Source organism: Microcaecilia unicolor, chromosome 2, assembly GCF_901765095.1.
Source record: "Microcaecilia unicolor chromosome 2, aMicUni1.1, whole genome shotgun sequence".
In the NCBI taxonomy this organism is placed as follows: domain Eukaryota; kingdom Metazoa; phylum Chordata; class Amphibia; order Gymnophiona; family Siphonopidae; genus Microcaecilia; species Microcaecilia unicolor.
Genome location: NC_044032.1, coordinates 534,864,771 through 534,889,369, shown reverse-complemented (window position 1 = coordinate 534,889,369; position 24,599 = coordinate 534,864,771).

Here is a 24,599-nt window from a genome sequence, read left to right as displayed (position 1 = left end):
ATTTTTGGAAGCTATGTTTTTGCGACATTGTGTTGATGCTCCAGTTGGCTTTGAAGTAGTTTACTTACAAGACTTCAGTGCAGCCTGCATCATCCCCCTAATTCTATACAAATCGCAAAAATATTGCGCATGCAAATTTCGGTGCGTGTGCAATTTAATGTACTAATGAGCTAATTAGTGCTGATAATTGGCTTTTTAACAAACAATTATTTTTAACAAACAATTATTTTTAACAAACAATTATTGGCACTAATTAGATTTAATTGAAATGTACACACATAAATTAGGTGTGGGATCTGCGCCTAAATTTTTCAAGTGAGTCAAAAAAGTGGAGTGTGAAAATGGGAGCTTCATGGGTGGATTGGGGCATTCCTTTAAGTTATGCATATAGTAAGAGAATAAGGGCGCCTGTGCCTAAATTTACATGCAGGTATTTGAACCACAGTTTAGTTGGTGCAAATGGCTGCACCTATAGTTATTATTATTATTAGCATTTGTATAGCGCTACCAGATGCACGCAGCGCTGAACACCTGATACAAAGTGACAGTCCCTGCTCAAAAGAGCTTACAATCTAAATAACTGATAATATAGTTAGGCGCGATTCACAGGTGCAAGCACTATTCTAAAAATTGTGCCTAACTTTGGGGCCCTTTTACAAAGGAATGGCAGGGCCTACGCGTGTACAACAAATGCTAAATCAGCACTACCATCTGGCTAGCGCGCGAGCCAGGTGGTAATTCTGAATTTGGTGCACGCCGAATTCTGCGGTAGAAAATTATTTTCTATTTTCTACTACAGCGGTAAACAGCAGTTGGCACATGCTGCATACTTACCATGTGGGTAGCACATGAGACCTTACCGCTAGGTCAATGGATGGCAGTAAGGTCTCAGGTCAAAAATGCTGATTTCAATTTTAGCGCATGTCCATTTTCTGACCCCTTAAAAAAAGGCCCTTTTTCCTAGACATGGAAAAAAATGGCCAGGCTTGCACCCAAAATATGCGCTCATACTACCACAGGCCACTTTTTGCCATGGCTTAGTAAAAGGACCCCTTTAAGACTATTTGTAGAATGGTGCTTTTGTGGCGCCATATGTAGAATTTACCCTCATACGTGTTTGAAATTTTGTTTCATTTAACCTTGTTTTATAATGCTCCTCTGTGGTAATAAATTATATACTCTTAGTAGATTATCGTTCGTAACAGTTTTCCTGTGGTGATTCTATAGAAGCAAAGTGAGCCTGATTTATAAGTCATCGTGTGCAGTGATTTTATTACAATTTAGTTTAGAACCGAGTTGTTCCAGCAATTTTTCTAATTTTTTGTTTTAATTCTCTAATGCAGCTTTTAAGATATATAGCCAAATGCTTGACTCATTTATAAATAGTTTGAGACTTTTATGCATTACAGTGCATTTTTGCACTAATAGCACTGCTCAGTCCTTTGGATTATCATCTTTACTGATTGGTTGGTACATCTGGCAATATAATCTGCTGTTACAGATAGATCAGTCACTGCTTTCTTTCTAGGTGTAGGCTTAGTGGTTTACTTTAATTAAGATCTATGAGGAAGCTTGTGAATATCATTTCAATTTGAAGATATTTATGAGCAATCAATGTTATTTAGTATTGTTCTTTGTGAAATATGTTTTTTGATAATATATGATAAATTGAGATTCTTATGTTTAAAATTAATCAATCAGATTATTTTATGTATCTTTTTACAGTACCTCCATATTTTATTGCTGTGTGTTTTGATTCTTAAAGGAAGGTATATTGTGCTATAATTCATCTGGCATCTATATGTTCGTATGTATATAGCATGCAATTTTAATTTTATTTCATTGTGTATTGCTTTTGTCAATATTTAGTTTCTGTTTTTATGTATGCAGACTCCTGATGCAGACATTTGCTGAAACATGGGCCATGTAGGGTCTAACAGTAAATCACTTCCTTTGAATTCTGGCTCCGCCTCATTGTTCCATCTGTGGCTCAACACACTGTCACTCCTCCACGATTATCTAATTTGCTGTTTCTCTCTGATCTGCTTGGTTCTTTCTCACTGAAAGCCAATTATTGCGTGTCTCTCCATTTTTACTTAAGTTATACTGGTTGCCAATCCAATATAATATATGGTTCAAAATTCTTTGCCTCCCTTATAAGGTGTATCACCTATGTACTCCATTGTACTTATCTTCTTTGATTATTCCATAAACTCTAAGTCGTTCACCCAGATCTCTTGATGCTCATTACCTTGTCCACTCCCCTCCATTAAGTGCACTATAAATCTACTAGGAATTCTGCTTTTTGATTCTGAAGACCCTGTTTACTAAGCCGCGTTATAGGCGCATTAACATCTTTAATGCACGTTAAACGTGTATGCGCGTTAACCATGTAAGCTACTACTACTACTACTATTTAGCATTTCTATAGCGCTACAAGGCGTACGCAGAGCTGCACAAACATAGAAGAAAGACAGTCCCTGCTCAAAGAGCTTACAATCTAATAGACAAAAAAATAAATAAAGTAAGCAAATCAAATCAATTAATGTGAACGGGAAGGAAGAGAGGAGGGTAGGTGGAGGTGAGTGGTTACGAGTCAAAAGCAATGTTAAAGAGGTGGGCTTTCAGTCTAGATTTAAAGGTGGCCAAGGATGGGGCAAGACGTAGGGGCTCAGGAAGTTTATTCCAGGCATAGGGTGCAGCGCCTACAATATCCCTATAGGTGCCTACGTGGTTAGTGCATGCGCAAACTGTAGACGCGTTAAAAACACTAACACACCTACGTAAACAGGGCCCTTAGTGCCCAAGCTCTGGGATGTCCTCCCGCCATTCATTCGATCTGAACTTTCCTTAGATAGTTCAAATCTCACCTTAAGAGAGTGGTTCTTAACCTGGTCCTGGAGGCACCCCAGCCAGTCAGGTTTTCAGGATATCTACAATGAATATTCATGAGAAATTAGCATACCAAGGGAGCAGTGCATGTAAATCTCTCTCTCATGAATATTCATTGCAGATATCCTGAAAACCTGACTGGCTAGGGTGCCTCCAGGACCAGGTTTGGGAACCACTGCCTTAAGACCTATTTCTTTGAATTATCTTATGTGGTTTTCATTACTAGTACTGTGCGTAACTGAGATGCCTGTCTACAGGAGCAGTCTCTCTAAAAGTCTTTCAGTGTCCTTTTGTGGGCTTTTACCTTAATCTGTCCTTTAGATCAATGGCATTCTTTTCTTTTCTATTCTTTTATTTTTATTATTTACTATCCCCCAGATTTCTATATATCACATCCAGCATTTCACTCCAAAATCCGAGCATATTCTATAACAACGTACATAACTTAATTGGCTTAACAAGTCAATCAGTGTTTTAACAGCACTTAACAAGCTATAATGAGCATTAATTGGCAATAATTAGAATTTACGCACAGACTCGCTAAGCATATTCTGTAAAGCAAAGCGCCTAAATTCTAATGCACAGAGCTAAAAAGGGGGTGATTATGGGTGTTTCATGGGCATTCCAAAATTTACATACACTGTTATAGAATATGCCCCTCTCCGCTGGTATTTATGCCACATTGGTGCCCTTGGTGTAAATCGATGCACATATTTCTAGGTGCTGGGATATCAACTAAGCGTATTCTATATACCGTGCCTAAATCTAGGCGCCGCTTATAGAATACGCTTAGGCAGAAATTTATTTTGTGTGGATTTTTCAGGTGCCATATATAGAACCTAAACCTATACGTGTAAACTGCTTTGACTTGTGTATCAGAAAAAGCAGTATAGCAGATATTTATAATAAACACATTCATGAAAACCCATTTGCAGAAATAAAAGTCCCAAATGTATATTTTTCTATGTGCACTGGACAGGCAGTACTACATCAGGTTCTCTTCTGTAGAGATGAGAGACTAGAACCTAAGGGGCCCTTTCACTAAGGTGTGGTAAAGCACCAGCACACGCTTACCCCAGCTTAAAATGGCTTTCCGCGGGATGCACTCAGGTGTCCTATGTAAAGTTCCTTATTGGCATGTGCTAATGGCGCACTAAAAATATTTTAACATTTTTGTTGGAGGGGGCGTGTCTGAGGGTGGTGGAGAGTGGTCATTCCTGGATTATTAAGCACAACTACTTTACTGCACACTAAGGGGTAAATTCTGTAAGTGGCACCTTAAAATCGGCACCAAAACTTTTACGTGCTGAGCACTATTCTGTAAGGATATGCGTTCTTTGTAGAATAGCGCTTAGGGCATAAACCGTGCTAAAAGCAGATGTAAATGCTGGCACCTAAATTAGGTATGGTTTGGTTGAATTCTGTATTTACGCACGTAAAATTCTGGAACATCCCCAAAACACCCCTAGCCATGGCCCCCAAAATTTACATACATTAAGATTTGCACATGGATCGCTATCAAATACGATCTGCATGTAAATCCTAATTGAGGCCAATTAACACCAATAATCAGTTGGCTTGTTAAGCAATTACTTTGCATGCACAGATCTGCTACGTGTGCTGATTTGTGTGTGCAACTTTAGTTGCCGATTACAGAATCCAGGGGAAACTGTCTACTGCAGGATTATCACGTGATCCCTTACCGCCTACAAAATAGATATTGGTTAAGTGCTCAAGCAGTAATTCTTGTTAATGGCTGCACATTAATGGCAACATTAGCGCATGGCCATTAATAGGAAAAATAGAAAATTGGCTATTTTCCTGCTGCGGTAAAAATGAACTCCGCACGTGGGACAAACCCAAGTATGGGTGCGCTACGACCATTTATTTTACTGCGGCTTGGTATAAAGACCCTTAAATTGCTTCAATGGGTAGAGTTAATCAGGGAAGAGAGAGAAAGAAAGCTGGGAAATCGGCCTATATCCATGATATCGTTTTGTCCCGCTGTTGTCACAGTCAGGGCAATATTTCAAATGATTAAAGCAGGCTGGAGAGACTCCTGCCTGCTTAAGTTGCTTGTCTGTGACATTTAACCAGCTAGCACTGCTGAATATTTGTGGTTAGCACCTGTGATGAATCTGGCTAACTTGTGGGCATTCTGGGGACGGAGTTGACATTTATGTGGTTAAGTGCTGATATTCAGCCCTTGACCACATAACAGTTTGGCAATTAAAAATCAATGCGAAGAAATGCAAAGTAATGCACTTACGGAGTAGAAATCCACGGGAGACATATGTGTTAAGCAATGAGAGTCTGATATATACAGACGGGGAGAGGGATCTTGGGGTGATAGTATCTGAGGATCTGAAGGCGACAAAACAGTGTGACAAAGTGGTGGCCGTAGCCAGAAAACTGCTAGGCTGTATAGAGAGAGGTGTGGCCAGCAGAAGAAAGGAGGTGTTAATGCCCCTGTACAAGTCATTGGTGAGGCCCCACCTGGAATATTGTGTTCAGTTTTGGAGACCGTATCTTGCTAAGGATGTAAAAAAAATTGAAGTGGTGCAAAGAAAAGCTACAAAAATGGTATGGGATTTGCGTTACAAAACATATGAGGAGAGACTTGCTGACCTGAACGTGTATAACCTGGAGGAAAGGAGAAACAGGGGTGATATGATACAGATGTTCAAATATTTGAAAGGTATTAATCCGCAAACGAACCTGTTCCGGAGACGGGAAGGCAGTAGAACTAGAGGAAATGAAATGAGGTTGAAGGGGGGCAGACTCAAGAAAAATGTCAGGAAGTATTTTTCACGGAGAGAGTGGTGGATAATTGGAATGCCCTCCAGTGGGAGGTGGTGGAGATGAAAACGGTAACGGAATTCAAAAATGCGTGGGCTAAACATAAAGGAATCCTGTTTAGAAGAAATGGATCCTCAGAAGCTTAGCAGAGATTGGGTGGCAGCACCGGTGGTTGGGAGATGGGGCTAGTGGTTGGGAGGCAGGGCTAGTACTGGGCAGACTTCTATGGTCTGTGCCCTGAAAATGGTAGATACAAATCAAGGTCAGGTATACATATAAAGTAGCGCATATGAGTTTATCTTGTTGGGCAGACTGGATGGACCGTACAGGTCTTTTTCTGCTGTCACTTACTATGTTACTATGTAATATTGCATTTAAACGCCAAAGCTTTAGGGTCCTTTTTTACTAAGCTGTGGTAGGCTCTATGCGGGTGCAGCACATGCCAAAATGAGACTACCGCCAGGCCAGCGTGCCATCCTGGCTGTAATTTCAGATTTGGCACACGCCTATAATGCATGGATAAATTATTTATTTATTTCCTCTTACATGCGCCGGTTCCAGCGGTAATTGGCACTTGACACACGCCGAATGGTCACCACGCGTGTAGCATATGAGCCTTTATAGCTAGATCAATGGGTGGCGTTAAGGGCTCAGGTCGGTTTTGGGTGCGCACTGGTTTCATTTTTACCACAGGCCCTTTTCCCATCCCATTAAATAAAGCCATTTTTTGTAGATGCGATAAAAACTGGCCCAGTGCATGCCCAATACACGTGCCTACATTACCGCAGGCCACATTTTACTGTGACTTAGTAAAAGGACCCCTTAGTGACCAACCTAAAAACGGATATAGCCCGGTACTGAATATTTGGGAATACATCCAGCGGCGGGCATAAAAACACTGACTGCTGCTGGCTAAGTATCAGCCAGATTGTTACCAGCAAATATTAAAAAAAAAACCACAGCATGTGATCTTTTGACGTTTCAAAATCAGAAAGACATTATGAGAAAGAAGCAAATATTTCTGCACTCACAAAAAAGACCAAATAAAAGAGAAAACACCTGCTATATCATTTGAAACTAATAAAGCCATTTCTTTTGAGTAGTTGGAACATCACTCTTTTTACGTTTGTTCTCAGCTGGAGTTCTGTGTGTCATGATTGTTTACACCAGCAAGTGGTTATGAGAAGTTATTGCTCCAACAGTGCAGCTGATCAACCAGTGATTAATGTGTTCTGGCTTCTGGTCCCTATAAAACTTCATGTCATTGCCCAATGTTTTATAGTTATGTTTGTCTAGCTAAGCTTTCACAATAATTAATTTTAAAAATACAGTAAATTTAACTCTAGAAACAAGTAGTCTATGGTTTGTAATGCTCTTATCAAGACCCTCTTTCAACAGCAGATTTTTAAGCAGCAAAGTATCTGTCAGGATTCCTGCCCCAGCATACTCATATATGAGACACATCACTGGGGTGAGACTAAAGTGAAGTGACTTTCAAAGACTGATACCCCCCACCCCCGATATTCAGCTCTATTTAACCGGCCAGGAATGGCTCCTGGCTGGTTAAATAGCGCTTAACAGGCTTTCTGCGAATATTCAGTGGGAGATATTCCCAGTCAGCGCTTAGTAGCTAACCGATTATGTTGCGCGATATAACCAGCAACCTGATAATATTCAGAGCATCGCCGGCTGTGTTTGGCAGCCAAATCGGGCCACCAAAATTGCAGGCCTATCTTTGGCCAGTTTAAACTTAACCGGCCAGTGCTGAATATTGGCTTGGTCGGTTAAGTTTAAACCAGCCAAAAATAAACCAAATATTGAATGCCAATCACCGGAAATGGCCCAGCTTTGAATATCCGGTCTCACCACCGACTGTGGAAGTTAGCCGGGCTGCCTCCCTGGGTCTGCCTATCGGCCCCTGAGTTAAAACACAAAGCAGTTGATATTCAAAGTGATTTTAACAGCCAGAAATGGCTCTTCATTTAAATCACTTCTTCGGGGCTAACTGGGCATATTCAGTGGCACTTCACCGGATACTACCGCTGAAAATGCCCGGTTAGCACCTAACCCAAACTTGGCTACTTTTAGGTGTTCCCAGGACAGAGTCAGCACTTAACCAGCTAGGATAACTGCATAAATAGGACCAAGTAAAACACACGTGGTTTATCCTAGTTGGTTAAGTGCTGAATATTGCACATAACCAGCTATGTTTTATCTGGCCACGTATGCCCGGATATTCAGTGCCGGTGCCTGGATGCACACAAACAAATGCTGACCACTGCTGGATGAATATCTCCCTAGTAGTAGGAAGCAAGGTTGGAGAAAGCAGAAGAGATATAATGAAGACAAGAGCTCGCATACTTCTGGTTGTTGGGAACAATTGCCTGGTTCCCAGAAACCCTTTTTACCCAAACTCTAGCCAATCCCAGAGCCTGAGAATTACGAATCTGAGCTGTCACATAATCCTGCTGTTGCAGCTTCCTTAATAGCATCTTAATAGGCAGCTCTGAGATCCAGTGGAAAGAGAACGACTGATGAAGTAATGTGATACTGGGATGAAAATGATATCAAAGTAGCAGGGTGGGATTAAAGTGGTGAAGGGGTGGCACTATAAAGAAGACAGAATCAAAGAGAATAAAATGCAATGTGCAATTTTTATTTTATGAATTACATTTGATATCCTGCCTTGCATAACCATGTCAAGAAAGCTTACAATCACAGAATGAGTTGTATAAAAGTTCTGAGAGACGAGGACATTTCTCTAGGTAAGTGAACATTCTTTTGCTCTATGCTTTGGGGATTTAAATATTGGAGTTTAAAAGGGGAACTGTACTTTTTTTAGAATTTAAAAAAGCAAACTTTATTTACTAGTCTCCATACCCTTTTCCCTATAGTTTTTAAACTTGAACTACAGCATACAGCATTATTAGATAGCTTCTAGAAGGCACAGCAGGGCCTAGTTCAGTCTTCATTCCCACCCACCTTCCCCAACTGAAAACCACAATTAGCACATCTCTTCATTTATAGTCTTAATTTATAGTCAATTATTCTAATTAGGATAACGAGAGAAGTGGAGTGGAGGAGTGGCCTAGTGGTTAGGGTGGTGGACTTTGGTCCTGGGGAACTGAGTTCAATTCCCACTTCAGGCACAGGCAGCTCCTTGTGACTCTGGGCAAGTCACTTACCCCTCCATTGCCCCATGTAAGCTGCATTGAGCCTGCCATGAGTGGGAAAGCACAGGGTACAAATGTAACAAAAAAAAAGGAGTTTTCATTATAGAATTTTAATCCATATAATCTTAAGGCATTTTATATTAATCTAATATCCATAGTACCTTAAGAAGTTTTAATTACACATCTCAATAATATTCAGATTCAGACAGCAGTCCAGCAGTAAGAGGGGTGCTATCCAGTCTTTTGCATTGAGTGCCAAATGTATGATTATCTCCCAGTTAGCAAGAGATTATATGTGTGTGTTTAATGCAAAGAGCTCCTAGCTCTCAGAGAATGTGTCTGTTCTCTTGAGGGTAAACTAGCAGACTTGGAGGAGCTGAGGGAGACAGAGAGGTACATAGAGAATGCCTATAGGGATGTTGTAGAGAAGTCCCATCTCCAGTCTGGCAATCCCTGTGCTGCCTTGGAAGAGGGAGGTATCCTAAAAGGAGAATGTCACCCTGATGAAGTAAAAAGTAAGCCTGTAGCCAGAACCTGCTACCAACAGGGGATGCAATATCCTCTCATATCAAGGAAGTGTCTCCATGAGCTTCTGCCCAGGAGGGAAGGGTTAGGACAGCTGTTGTAGTTGGTGATTTGGTCATTAAGCTTGTAGATAGCTGTGTGGCTGATGGCCATGAAGATCACCTAGTCACTTGCTTGCCTGGTGCGAAGGTGGTGGACCTGAAGCATCTTACCAGGTATTTGTGACCTGGATTGGCCACTGTTGGAAACAGGATGCTGGGCTCGATGGACCTTTGGTCTTTCCCAGTATGGCAATACTTATGTACTTATGACTACTTCTTGGAGCAACCAGTCCAGGAACCAACAAGAAGGGGAACTATTTTAGATCTAGTCCTTAGTGGAATGCAGGACATGTTACAAGTGGTAACGGTGTTGGATTCACTGGGAACAGTGATCAAAACATGATCAAATTTAAGCTGATACTTGGAGTGAAGTCACTAAGGAAATCTACTATAGCAGCATTCAATTTTTGAAATGGTGACTACGACAAAATGAGGAAAATGGTTAAAAAGAAGCTGTAAGGATTGGCCACAAAGGTTAGGACTTTAAACCAGGCATGGATATTGTTTAAAAATACCATTGTGGAAGCCCAGACCAGATGCATTCCATGTATTAACAAAGGTGGAAAGAAGAGCAAACAACTGCCAGAATGGGTAAAAGGTGAAGTGAAAGAGACTATTAGAAAAAAAGAACATCCTTCAAAGAATGGAAAAAGGATCCAAATGAAGAAAATAAGAAGCAACATAAGTGCTGTCAAGCTAGATGCAAAGCTTTGATAAATAAGACTAAAAGAGAATATGAACAGACAAAACTCATAGTAACACCTTTTCGGGTTCATCAGAAGCAGAAAGCCTGTGAAGGAATCTTTGGGACCATTAGATCATGAACTAGGGTGCAACTAGGGTGTCTGCCTTCAGCACAGGAAGAAAGGCTCATGCAGTGGCGTAGCCAGACCTGACATTTTGGATGCGCCCAGAGCTAATATGGCAGGCACTATGTATATAGGTATGAGTCGTGTTTCATGGGGCAGCCTAAATAATGCCTTAGAGTGCACTTGATGACAGATTTCAAAGTAAATAATCTGTCCAACAGATGTTCTGCATCAACATAAACCACATACATACTTTATGGAACACAGAAATTTTTTAAATAAATTTTAAAATGTCAATCCTATACTATCCTACAATTCTAGGCAGGTTACAACTGTTACATACATCAAATTTCATGAGAAGAAACCTCTCCCAAAAGTGCCAGACAAAGCACACACCACCCAACCAACTACACACCTAAAGCTTCAGAGTATGTGCCACTTTGTGTCTGTAGATGGACAGAAAAGCAGCACTTTCACAGGTAAGTATACACATTCCTGTGCAATTGGCAGCTTTAAATGTGCTATTGGCTAAATAGTGTATACTCTAACTGGCACCCCTAGGCGAGGTCTCTTCTCATGGGATTTAAATTGGTCTCTTCTACCCTCTGATTAATAGTGTATAAAACATACATAAAATTTTGCATGTCAATTACTAGACAAGCAACACTTAAACTTGACAAGTTTACTATAATGGCTAAAATCTAAACACACATCACAGTATCCTGCAAAAATAATTACAGCAATGGCACATATCCTTCAAGCTTTGCTTTATAAGAAACGTAAATGCATGATTAAATTGGGTTAAAAACCACCTTTTCTAAAATGGCAAATTGGACAGCGGCCTAAAATTACTTGGCAGATCTGTCACAGTCTACAGCTAAGAAGTTTCCTCTTACAGTTGTCCATCGAAAAAAATATATTCAAATTATGGTAGGACCTCAGCAATACAAAATCCCTTCACTGCCAGATTCTTTTTTAAGTAACATTAAGTGTTATGAGGATGCTTCTAAGAGAATTTAACACCAATTCTGAACACACAAATACCAATAACAGTGCCTTAAAAAGTCAGCAGTGAATATACACAACAGCAAAACGGGTCCTATTGGAAAACCAGACAAAGTCAGACTGATATAGATTCCCATACAAACCACAAACGACATGCCAGCAGAATCTCTAAACTCAGTCACATGCAGAACACAGACCAACCCTCATCAGAATGGACCAAAAATTTGATATTGTTCTGTGGCCTGGCATCAGCCCACAGAGATGCCAAGTTATCCAGTTCCAGACTGGAGATTTTGGGTTCATCTTAACTGTTGTTGTAATCTGCCTTGGGAAGCCTGGTGTTAAAAAGAAGGAATATACTGAAATTAAATTGAATTAAAATGGAATTTCATCTTCACCTCATCTCTTTTCTACAAATGGATTATTCTGTTTTGAGCATGTTTCAGGGACAAGTGGTTTTCATAAGTCAAAATAATAAAAATATTTTCTTTCATGCAGATCTCTCATTTGTTTAAACATAACTAAATGGGTTATGAGCCCCTAATGTAGTCCATTGGTTTTCTTATATTTTGTCCTTTTGATAAAGTGAGACAGAATAATAGAGTTGTTCCTCCATGGTTAATTTTAAGCAAGAAGCTAAGAAATTATTTACTCTGGTCTTACAACAACCTATGCATCACCATTTGGAAAACATAAATGTCATTCAGCTCCAACTATTTTACTGCTGCTTTCCCTTAGCCATCATTATTCCTGGAACTCATCTATATACAAACACAGAGCTGGGAGACAAAGATTAACCCCCCCCCCCCTAAAAAAAAATGCCTTTCACAACTAAACAGTCTTGAAGAAGAAATAAATATATACCACATAACTGGAAAATGTTGGCACACCCAGAGTGATCCTTGACTTCTCTGACGGTAGCTCTGCCCCATCACCCAATATCACTCTCTTAAATAGCAGCAATAAACAATATCAAGTGCACCTTTATAATATACCACCATACCCCACAAAACAAAAAGAGCAAGTTCCCACAAACCATCTCCCTCCCTTGACCCAGATACAGGAAAAAAAAAAAAGACTTCAAATGCTCCCAGGTTTCAACCCAATTCATATCCCCTAGTGCATGTCATGGTTCACAAGATGATTACTCCCAATCATAATACTGGAATCTCTGACTGTTACATACATAAAATGTCATAAAATAAATAAATAGATAGATAGAAACTCTGAATGTTGAGTCCCTGATTCTCATAATGTCTGCTTTAGTGCCCCTTCACAAGGAGAAAAAAAAATCTCCACACGAATACAACACGTGCAAGGGTGTCCCCACAACCAGCCTCTCCATATGACACACTGATCACGACTCAATAAATCACAACTCTACCCATGAAAAGTTATTCTGTTATTATACTTCCTCTGTGTACATCCACATACCGCATAAGCCGGCATGCCTAAAAACACAAGTGAAAGCAAGCAAAAATGCCACTAACAGTAAAGAACAACAATGCGGATGCAGCAGCCCACAGGCCCATCTGCCTTGCCCCGAGTGCATGGGGATTATGGCTGTGCGGGGGAGGGAAAATAGACCAACCTCTGTGACTTCAACCCTACAACGCCATGCCGTCTCCTGCTCTCAATCCAACCCCTTTGGGTCCTGGGGGGTTCACTGGAGACAAGATTCAAGAAACCTGGCCGTGCCAGATCGATGTGTGTACTGCACGGGCAGACAAGCACATTAGTGAGCAACGGCTAGAGGAGCAGCCTGCAATAGCAACAGGCAGCCATAAGGAACGGAGGCAGAGCAGTAGAGAGAAGTAAACCACCCTAAGAAGAGCACAGAGCTAAGCCCTCCCCCCCTCTGATGTCTGACTCCTGAACAGCAGGAAACAAAGCAAGGGGTAGGAGGTGCTTCACTGCTTTCTACACATTTACTAATGTGATTGGAATACTGCAGCTGTGCAGTGTGCAGGGTAGCTGGCATCTGATTGGTGATCAATGAGACTGGGTGGGCCTGAGCCAAATATGGGTGGACCTGAGCTCACCCAGGCCCAACCGTAGCTACACCCCTGGGCTCATGCCTACTGCGTGTCTAGCAGGGCTCCAATGAATTCTAATTGTTGAACCAGGAGCAGAAGGGCTTGGGGTAATTTAAAAGAAACTCTAGTAGCTCTAGCACCCAAATAGTTCTCTGCTTGGACTCCTGAGCACTATTCCTCTACATGCTCTTTACCAGCCAATTGTACAGATAGGGAAACACATGGACTCCCAGTCTGCATAGTGAAGCTGCAACTACCACTAGACATTTCATGAAAACCCTGGGAGCCGATGTGAGGCCAAATGGCAGCACACGGTACTGGTAGTGATGTGCTCATAACTGAAATCTAAGATACTTCCTGTAACCTGTAAGTATTGGGATATGCATGTAGGCATCCTACAAGTCTATATAAGTACATAAGTATTGCCATATTGGTACAGACTGAAGGTTCATCAAGCCCAGCATCCTGTTTCCAACAGTGGCCAATCCAGGTTACAGGTACTTGGCAAGATCCTAAAACAGTACAATACATTTTATGCTGTTTATCCTAGAAATAAGCAGTGGATTTTCCACAAGTACATTTTAATAATGGTATATGGACTTTTCCTTTGGGAAGCCATCCAAATCTTTATTAAACTCTGCTAATCTAACTGCTTTTACTACATTCTCTGGCAATGAATTCCAGAGTGTAATTACACATTAAGTGAGGAAAATGTTTCTCCAATTCATTTTAAATTTACTACTTTGTAGCTTCATTGTGTGCCCCCTAGTCCTAGTATTTTTGGAAAGAGTAAACAAGCAATTCCATTTACCAGTTCCACTCCACTCATTATTTTATAGACCTCTATCATATCTCCCCTCAGCTGTCTTTTCTCCAAGCTGAAGAGCTTTAGCCACTTTAGCCTTTCCTCATAGGGAAGTCGTCCCATCCCCTTTATCATTTTCGTCACCCTTCTCCGTACCTTTATAATTCCACTGGAGCGATACAAAGGTATTATAACTTCCTCATTTTTGTTTTCCATTCCTTTCCTAATAATACCTATCATTCTATTTGCTTTCTTAGCCACAATTGCACACTGAGCACAGAGTTTCAACGTATCATAAACGACAACGCCTAGATCCTTTTCCTGGTCGGTGACTCCTAATGTGGAACCTTGCATTATGTAACTATAATTTGGGTTCCTCTTTCCCACATGCATCATGTTGTACTTGCTCACATTAAACGTCACCTGCCATTTAAATGCCCAGTCTGCCAGTCTCATAAGGTCCTCTTGTAATGTTTCACAATCCTCTTGCAATTTAACAACTTTGAATAACTTTGTGTCATCAGCAAATTTAATTGCCTCACTAGTTACTCCCATGTCTAGATCATTTATACATATGCTAAAAAGCACCGGTCCCAGCATAGACCCCTGCGGATCCCCACTATCTACCCTTCTCCATTGAGAATACTGACCAGTTAACCCTACTCTCTGTTTTCTATCTTTTAATCAGTTTTTTAATCCACAATATAACACTACCTCCTATCCCATGACTCTCCAATTTCCTCTGGAGTCTTTCATGAGGTACTTTCTCAAACGCCTTTTGAAAATCCAGATACACAATAATGACCGGCTCACCTTTATCCACGTTTTTTCACCCTTTCAAAGAAATGTAATAGATTAGTGAGGCAAGATATCCCTTCACTAAATCCATGTTGGGTTTGTCTCATTAATCCATGCTTTTGAATATGCTCTATAATTTTGTTCTTTATAATAGCCTCTACCATTTTGCCTGGCACCGATGTCAGGTTCACTGGTTCTATAATTTCTCGGATCTCCTCTGGAACCTTTTTAAAAAATTGGCATTACATTGGCCACCCTCCAGTCTTCCGGTACCATGCTTGATTTTAAAGATAAATTACATATTATTAACAATAGTTCTGCAAGTTCATTCTTCAATTTATCAGTACTCTGAGATGAATACCATCCGGTACAGGAGATTTGCTACTCTTCAATTTGTCAAATTGCGCCTTTATGTCCTTCAAGTTTATTGAGATTTCATTCAGTTTCTCTGACTCGTCAGCTTTGAATACCATTTCTAGCACCAGTATCTCTCCCAAATTTTCCTCGATGAAGACCGAAGCAAAGAAGTCATTTAATCTCTCCGTTATGGCTTTGTCTTCCCACATTGTCCCTTTTTACTCCTCGGTCATCTAGCGGTCCAACTGATTTTTTGCCGGCTTCTTGCTTTTAATATACCTAAAAAAAATGTTACTATGTGTTTTTCCCTCCAACACAATCTTTTTTTCAAAGTCCCTCTTTGCTTTCCTTATCAGCGCTTTGCATTTGACTTGACATTCATTATGCTGTTTCTTATTATTTTCTTTTTATTTTCAGTCGGTTCCTTCTTCCATTTTCTGAAGGATTTTCTTTTAGCTCTAATAGTTTCCTTCACCTCACTTTTTAACCATGCCGGCTGTCGGTCTTCCTTTTTTAATACACGGAATATTTGGGCCGGGCTTCCAGGATGGTATTTTAGAACATGACACAAAAAAGTGAGGAGAATGGATGAGGATACCAACTGTTTTATATTTATTCACTTAAAAAATTATGTGTACATAACAGCGACCCGACACGGCCGTGTTTCGGCACAATGGCCTGCTTCAGGGGTCTTTATAACCTTGAATGATGTAGTTGAGAGTATATTCTCCAAGGAAATTAACAGGAAACAAATTTCTCTGGTCTCCTCTCTTGCAGATAACTCTCAAGAGAGGAGTATTTAGATGCTCGTTTTTCAAAATATATACATCTCATATATATTATTTTGAAGAGAGGAGATCAGAGAAATTTGTTTCCTGTTAATTTCCTTGGAGAATATACTCTCAACTACATCATTCAAGGTTATAAAGACCCCTGAAGCAGGCCATTGTGCCGAAACACGGCCGTGTCGGGTCGCTGTTATGTACACATAATTTTTTAAGTGAATAAATATAAAACAGTTGGTATCCTCATCCATTCTCCTCACTTTTTTGTGTCATCTTCACGGTTTCGTGAGGATTTTTTACCTCCCCCTTTGGTATTTTAGAACAACATACATGCCTGATGTAAATTTTTGACCTTCACAGCTGCTCCTCTAAGTTTTTTTTTCATCATTCTTCTCATTTTATAATAGTTTCCTTTTTGAAAGTTAAATGCTAACGTATTGGATTTCCTGTGTGTACTTACTCCAAAGCCGGGTGATGCTCTCCTTTTAGAAGACCTCCATCTTCCAAAGCAGCATAGGGACTGCCAGATTGGAGGTGGGTCTTCTCTACAACATCCCTGTAGGCCTCCTCTATGTACCTCTCTGTCTCCCTCAGCTCCTCCAAGTCTGCTACTCTAGTCTCAAGAGAACAGACTCGTTCTCTGAGAGCTAGGAGCTCTTTGCATCGAGCACACACATATGACCTCTCACCAACTGGGAGATAATCATACATATGACCCTCAATGCGAAAGACTCCTTGTGGCTCTGGGCAAGTCACTTAACCCTCCATTGCCTGCCGCATTGAGCCTGCCATGAGTGGGAAAGTGCGGGGTACAAATGTAATAAAAAAAATAAAATAAAATAAAAAAAACCCTCTCACTGTTGGAGTAATGTCTGTATCTTAGTTTTATAGAGTTGTTTAATTAAACGTTCTTAAGCTACTAGGGATATCAGATGAATATAAAGAGCCTTAAGATTGGTGTAATTTGTAATTTATTTAGTGTTTGCTTCTCAAAAACTAGTTAAATGTAATTAAAACTATAATCAAAACCTCTCTTGTTGCTCTAATTACAATAGTTGACACTAAATGAAGAGTTGAGCTAGGGAGTGAACTGTGCCTTCTAGAGACTTTCTGTTAATGCTGTGGCAGAAAATTCAAGTTTTAAAACTATGGGGAAAAGGGTATAGAGACTAGCTAATTAAGTTTGCTTCTTTCTTTATTTTAATATTCTAACTTTGTTTATCAGTATCCTACAATTCCTCTTTTAAACCCAATCTTTAATTTATCAAGCACAGAATAAAATAATGTCACTTACCCACAGAAATTTCCTCTTCTCTCAGAACTTCTCAGAAAGAAAGTTAAGTGGGAACACTTCTCTTACCTTAAAAACAGCCTTGCGAAAAGTTTGCAGTCAGCCAAGGAGAAATTAGGCATTCTCTTCCTTAAAGGCATTTTTACTGATGTCCCCGTGTGAATTGTGTCATGTGTGGAAATGTAGGTGTATTCTATATACTGCGTACAACAAGGCAAGCGTAGAATTCTAAGCGCATAGGCAGGCGGTCATAGACATGCCTAGAATTAGTCAGCACAAAGAACGCCTAAGCATATTCTATAAAATGTGCCTAACTTTAGGTGAGATTTATGGAATACGCCTAGGTGCATTTTCTTTCCGCATCAAGTTTTTGGTAATGTGTGTGTGTGTGTGTGTGTGTGTGTATATATATATATATATATATATATATATATATATATAAATCTAGCCCATAATGCCAATCTTGAAGGAATTGCATTGGGTGCTAGAATTGTTTTTAAGATCTTGGGTTTGGTTTTTAAAGCTCTTTTTTTTTTTTTTTTTGCATTCTCCTCAGTATCTTTCAGAGACCTTGGTTCAACAAGATCATCAGCATTTTTTCCTTCACTCTTCTCAGCGATGTTTACTGCAACTTCCCTCAATTGAAGTGATCAGATCAAGTTGACTTCTACTAGGAGAGCTTTCAGTTATGTGGAAACCTTGTTAAGGAACTTTCTACCTGCTAATGTTATCAGTATGACAAGTTATCTAGGGTTCAGTAAAGTACTGAAAACCTGGCTTTGATTTAATAGTTCTTTGATTTAATAGTCTTGTATAATTTGTAATATTTCAGTTGTGCTGTTGTATTATGTTTTAATTATCAATTTTATTGTGAACCGCTTTAAAACCCTTGTATTAAGCAGTATATCAAGTTAATAAATCCAATCCAAGTCTATTCTGGGAATGAGAAGATGATTACTGAGGGCGGGGGGGGGGGGGGGGGGGGGGAGGGACGGCTGCTTCTGCCACAGGAAAGATTGGTGGTAGGGGTGTATTACAGCTGACATCAGGTATTTTTTAATACCAGTGGGATAATGCCAATTATTTTGCTGACAGTGACACTGGTCTAGTTCCTCTGCTTAATTTGGGAGACAAGGAACACAAAGGTCATATTAGTAGTGGAGAGAAGGAAGTTAATTTAGTATCACCTCGAATATTGTGTTCAATTCTGGTCACCGCATCTCAAAAAAGATACAGTGCAATTAGAAAAGGTACGGAGAAGAGTGATGAAAATGATGAAGCTACAAAGTAGTAAATTTAATACGAATCAGTGAAAAGTTTTCTTCACTCAATGTGTAATTAAACTTTACGTGTGGTAAAGGTGGTTAGCTTAGTGGGGTTTTAAAAAGGTCTGAATGGCTTCCTAAAGGAAAAGTCCATAGACCATTATTAAATTGACTTGGGGAAAATCCACTGCTTATTTCTGGGATAAGCAGCATAAAATGTATTGAACTTTTTCGGGATCTTGACAGTTATTTGTGACCTGGATTGGCCACTGTTAAACAGGATGCTGGGCTTGATAGACCTTTGGTCTATCCCAGTATGGCAATACTTATGTACTTCTGTACTTATGTACCTTGAGCATTTGGGGGGCAACTGCCCCTCATGACCCCTATACTATGCATGCCTATGGACAGCAGTAACAGATTGGTGTTTTCTAACACAAAATCTCAGCATTATGCCAGGATACAATGCCATCAGTAACTACATACATTTTTTAACATGGCTTAGTGCATTAGCTTCTATATGGCAAACTGAACTGCAAACTAAGCATTAATGAATCCAGGTCTACATATAATCCTGTTGGTGTCATTGTTTTCAAAGTACAAACATACTCCATCACTAAATAAAATTAATTTTCAGATCACCTACTTTCAATCTAGATATTTAATTGTGGAATCAAACATAAAGCCTGAAGACAAGTGTCCATATTAATTGCAATGGCTCACAAGAAAAGCCAGCTCAGTTAGGTTTTTAGTGTAGTTCCAACGTTTAGTCATCCGAGTTTAAGCTGCCTCTTGATTTTCCCAGTGTGCAGTATTTCACATGGGTACACTATCAAATTAATTCTATAACAAGTCTTGGTATAGGACATGGCAGATATTTTGAGGCCAGAGCTGTAAGTGGAGGTACATGAGGGGAAACAAAAATGATCCTGAGCCTGTGACTATACTTATACTTCCTCTGCCCCAGACTCTCACCCCTGAGTCTTCAGGACATGATGCGACCATCTACACTCAGAAAGACACTCAAGACCCACCTGATCTCTGCGACACAACAACACTAAAGTTCGTAATGGCCACCACCAAACTCTCCCATTGAATGATTCCACTATGTGGTCCTACCACATGAACCTTACCCTATCACAACTTCACCTTGTATTTGTATACACCGGAGTCTGCAACTGCTCTTCGGCACTATGTAAGCCACATTGAACCTACAAAGAGGTGGGAACGTGGGGTACAAATGTAACAAATAATAATAATGGGCATGAGTGAGTGAGTATAACTGCTGCCTACCACCAGGGGGTAAGCCTGGGGGAGGGCCTATAGGGAGATGGGGGCCTGGTTGGGGACTCTAATTGCCTTTGGAGAGAGAGGGAGGCAGGGCATCTGCTTTCCTTATGTGGGTCCTGGCCAATATTCAGCCAGGGTGTGCCTAAGTGTCTTATATGGGTCCTAAATGAATGTTGGCTGGTACCCAAATAAAATTCAGCAGTGCTTGGAGGACATGGCCCAGCATTGAATATCACGGCCTAATTTGCCTGCAGTGGTTAAAAAAATGCTGACCACCCCAATATCATATCTTTATCAAAGTCTGCAAGTAATAAATAACAGCAAACACATTTTTGAAATGAAGACATGTATCTCCTTCTGCCTGTTATTTTTGCACCTGCTACAAAAATATACTATTTTTTACATTGATACCAATACAGTTGGGCAGCATAAGAGAGCTGTAAATATTTGAATGGGACAGTATGGTATCTAATGCATATAAAAGGTTTTGATATGTTTTCCTTATTTTCAGCTGGTCTTGTAATAGATACATGCTAATAGACACATCCATAGGCTGCTATTGAGACAGATATGGGGAAAGCCACTGCTTGTCCCTGGGATCCGTAGCTTGAATCTTGCTACTATTTGGGATTCTGTCACATACTTGACCTGAATTGGCCACTGCTGGAAGCAGGATTCTGGGCTAGATTAGACCATTGGTCTGACCCAGTATGGCTGTTCTTATGCTCAGATGCCAGTAACAAAAGAACAGGGATTCTACATATCCAAAGACAGACAGTCATGCATCTCGTCATGTGGTCATGCATTTGTATTAAAGAGGTTTCAGCAAAATCCATCCTATAAACCAACTAATAATGGATCTACTTTTTTTCAAGAGCTATACAGGGTCTCTGAGATGTGTTTGTTAAAATCCCTGCATTGCTTTCAGGTGCCTGCCAGTCCCTGAATAGAATTATTGTATCATATTTTTCTTTAGGTATCATAACATGCATTGCTTATCAATCTACCAGTAGTATTGCATGACCCATAATGAAATGATATTACATTGCAGCAAAACAAATTGGCTGGTAAGGAGCCTAAGAAATCTTGATGGAAATCATTGATTACAGGAAATATCACTGAACTGAGTCCTGCTTTGCTGTCTTTTCAGGTACATCTCCCCCCCCCCCCCCCCACCCGTTAACTCTTGGTCATCTTCCTGTTTGGACTCTTCTGTTAACTTCCTCTATTCACTGTGCTTATAAATTATTACAAATGATTAAAAAAGGAAAAGAGGTGGTAAATTGGTTGCCATGAACGAACCTTGATTACCCACCTGAAATTCCAGACCATAGTTTTCTCTGCAGAATTCTCTCAGTTTCGGATAAACATGTTCCCTTAAGGCATTTCTTTCTGCCTCCGTATCTATAGGCAAAAACAAACAAAAGCAGTATCTTGTTAAGAATATTTTTGTGTATTAATGACAGAAAGCATGAATGGTGAAATCAGCTCTCAAGGATCTACTACATAGAATAGGACTGCATATTTTTTTCCTGAAGTATTCACAACTAAGTCCTCATGAGACGTTTCAGAATATCCTGGTAAAGCAAACCTACTAGATAATACAAGTTTAGTTCAGTGGTTCTCATGGACCCCCTTCCCCTTATTGCTTTTCCGTATATCCATAGCAAATAGTCACAAGAATTAATTGTATACACTGGGTCCAACTGTGATAGATGCATGAAAACAAACATCATATGTGTTAATTGTGGATAAACTGGAATCCAGACCACCTGGAGGGGTGGTAGAAGAGGGATGTGCTTAAAAGACAAGTCTACTGGTGTTTGTCCACTACATAAATGGTATAGACACCAAGATTTTTTCAGTGCCTACGCCAGTCCTTGCAGTTTGATATTACATCATTTTTTGAATCTAACTAAAATAGAAACATACAGAGCAATCTGCTCATCTCCGAAGAGGGAATATTCACTTTCAATGTATGTGTTTGAAAATGTTATTTCAGCACAAATAAGGTTTTGATCGTAACAGGATGCACTGCTGCCTTGTACAGTGTATATAGCTGAATGACTCAAAATCTGTGTCTTGCATTCATTTCTGTCATTCACCTTTAATGCCATGATAAATAATTAAGCTGCAATGAAGCAATTAGAATGGATGGCAGATGACTTGATTTAGCTGTGTAAAATTAAGCCCGATTCACACTGACAGCAAATCTGTGACTCCGAGAAATAGACTGCCATTCGCTGCTGGTAAATTTTAACCATCTGTTTTTCTAGATAAATCTATGACGTGTTTCCACATAACATTTCTGTTCGTGGCTTAAGGGTTAAATATTTCTGGAGGAACATGAGAAATGCTAGCAGCAAGTATTGATTATATTAGATGACAGCAGATGCCAGAAGACAGGATAAACATGGTGTTCTTGCCATCAAAATGTAGTTTATCTCGCAGACAATAACCAGCAAACGCAAGGGGGGTTTTAATATCTCCAAAAGCAGGGAAATCAGATTGGATTTATTTTTTGAAAGAATTCATCTTACAAATGTAGTCCTAGCGTTTCTCCACTTCCATTGCAACCTAAATGTATAACAATTATGGCCCAGAGAGAATTGGAAAACAACTGGAAGCATGCAGATACATTCATAATGCACACCTCTTTTTTTTTTTTTTACCCTCAAATGAAAAATGCATTCCAGGGGACATTTCAGAAAATTACTGGAGGCTGAGAATGGCAACTAGTTAAAGATATCCTGGTAAATTTATCTGGATAACTTTAACCACTTATACAGCCGGCTTAGGAGGAAAATTATCAACATAGGCTACCATTAAGACATGTTATTATACTTTTAATCCGAGTTATTAATAACTAGGTGTATTCCATAAAATGGGACCTGTGCTGAAATAGAATGAGTTAGGGGTAAAATAATACAACTTAACAGCAGCCCACATTTATAATTATGCCCTGAAACCAGTGAAGTGCCACCTCTGAATTATAACCAGTGAAGGTATCTGGTCAAATTTATCCAGATAACTTTGTGCAGCCTGACTTAACTAAGGGGTCATCTTACTAAGCCGCGTAAGCATCTATGCGTGCCCAACGCATGCCAAAATGGAGTTACCGCCTGACGTGGCTCTTGCGGTAATTTCATTTTTGTCGCACGTCCAATACGCACATCTGAACATATTTTTTAGTAACAGACATGCGCCAAGTGGCATTTGACGCACGTAGGTCATTACTGCCCGGATTCTTTACCACTAGGTCAATGGCTGGTGGTAAGGTCTCAGACCCAAAATGGACGTGCGGCAATTTTGATTTTGCCGCAGGAACATTTTCAGCAAAAAAAAGGCCTTTTACACAGGTGCGCTGAAAAATGGATTGGTGCGCGCCCAAAACCCGCACCTACACTACCGCAAGCCATTCTTCAGCACGCCTTTCTAAAAGGACCCCTACATTTAATCTGTCAGTGCAGAAAATCAGTGCCATCTGGCTAAATGTAAATTGCATTCCTGTCATTCCCCACCCAGCAATGCCTCTACATATCTAGATAATCTTGTGTATCCAACTTGTGTTGTTTAATCTGGCCAATTTGCAATAAGCTGGGGGATAGGGGAAAGGGTAAGGATTCCCCCCAACCCTCCCTAAATCAACGATTTGTTTAGGTAATTCATGAAGTAACCTGGACAAATCTTTTGAATATCAGCCTCAATGTGCATATATACAATTTTCAAAAATAGATCAGGTGTACTTTACCCAATGATCTTAGATTGTTAAAGTGTGTATATGGTCTTTTAGACATAAAAATACGCTGAACTTCAAATACAATGTACTGTGCACAGATATTTTGGATTTGAAAACTGATTGGTTTTGTGTAAACTAAAACGTAAGCACATCAAGTGACAGCTGGAAAATCTGTTGAACACTTACCCTGTATTGCATGCATAGCAAATTATTTGTTTAGAATTTTTAAGGAATCAACATAAATACATTTGGGATAATATTCAAAGCAATTGAAGCGGGCAGGAGCCTCTCCTGCCTGATTCAATCACTTCCTGCCACCTAAGTGGGGATATGCAACAGTACTTAACTGGAGAGTGCCGCTGAATATCCCCACAGACTGCCCAACCAAAAAGTGGGCAGGTCAGGGGCGGCGCTGGGGACAGCAGTGGGCAGTAACCTGGGGTTATGCGGGTACCAGCAGTATTCAGTGCCGGAACCTGCATAGCTAAGCAGCCTAATTTAGGGCACCAAAAGCTGTCCTAAATTAGGTCGCTTACCTATACAGGTGCCGGCACTAAATATCGGTCTGACACCAGCAAAACGATTAAAAAAAAATAAAACCCTCCCCATCCCTCTCTCAGCCTCCCTAATTCCCCCCTCCCTGCTACCCCCAACGTGATTTTCTAAGTCTCTCCCTCAATGAACCCTTCTGCCCCCACCTTCTCCCGGTCTATGTAACCCCCCATCTGTCTCCATGGTGGTCCAACAGGGATGTTTAGGGGCAGGAACGCAGCCTCCTTGCTTCTGCCCCTTCACTGCTGCCTTTCAAAATGGCTGCCACGAGGGGGCAAGAGTGGGGGGCTGCACTCCTGCCCCCAAGGTTCCCTGCTGGACCACCAAGGAGACAGGTAGGACTGGGGGGGCACTTAGGAAATTGCGGTGGGCGGGCG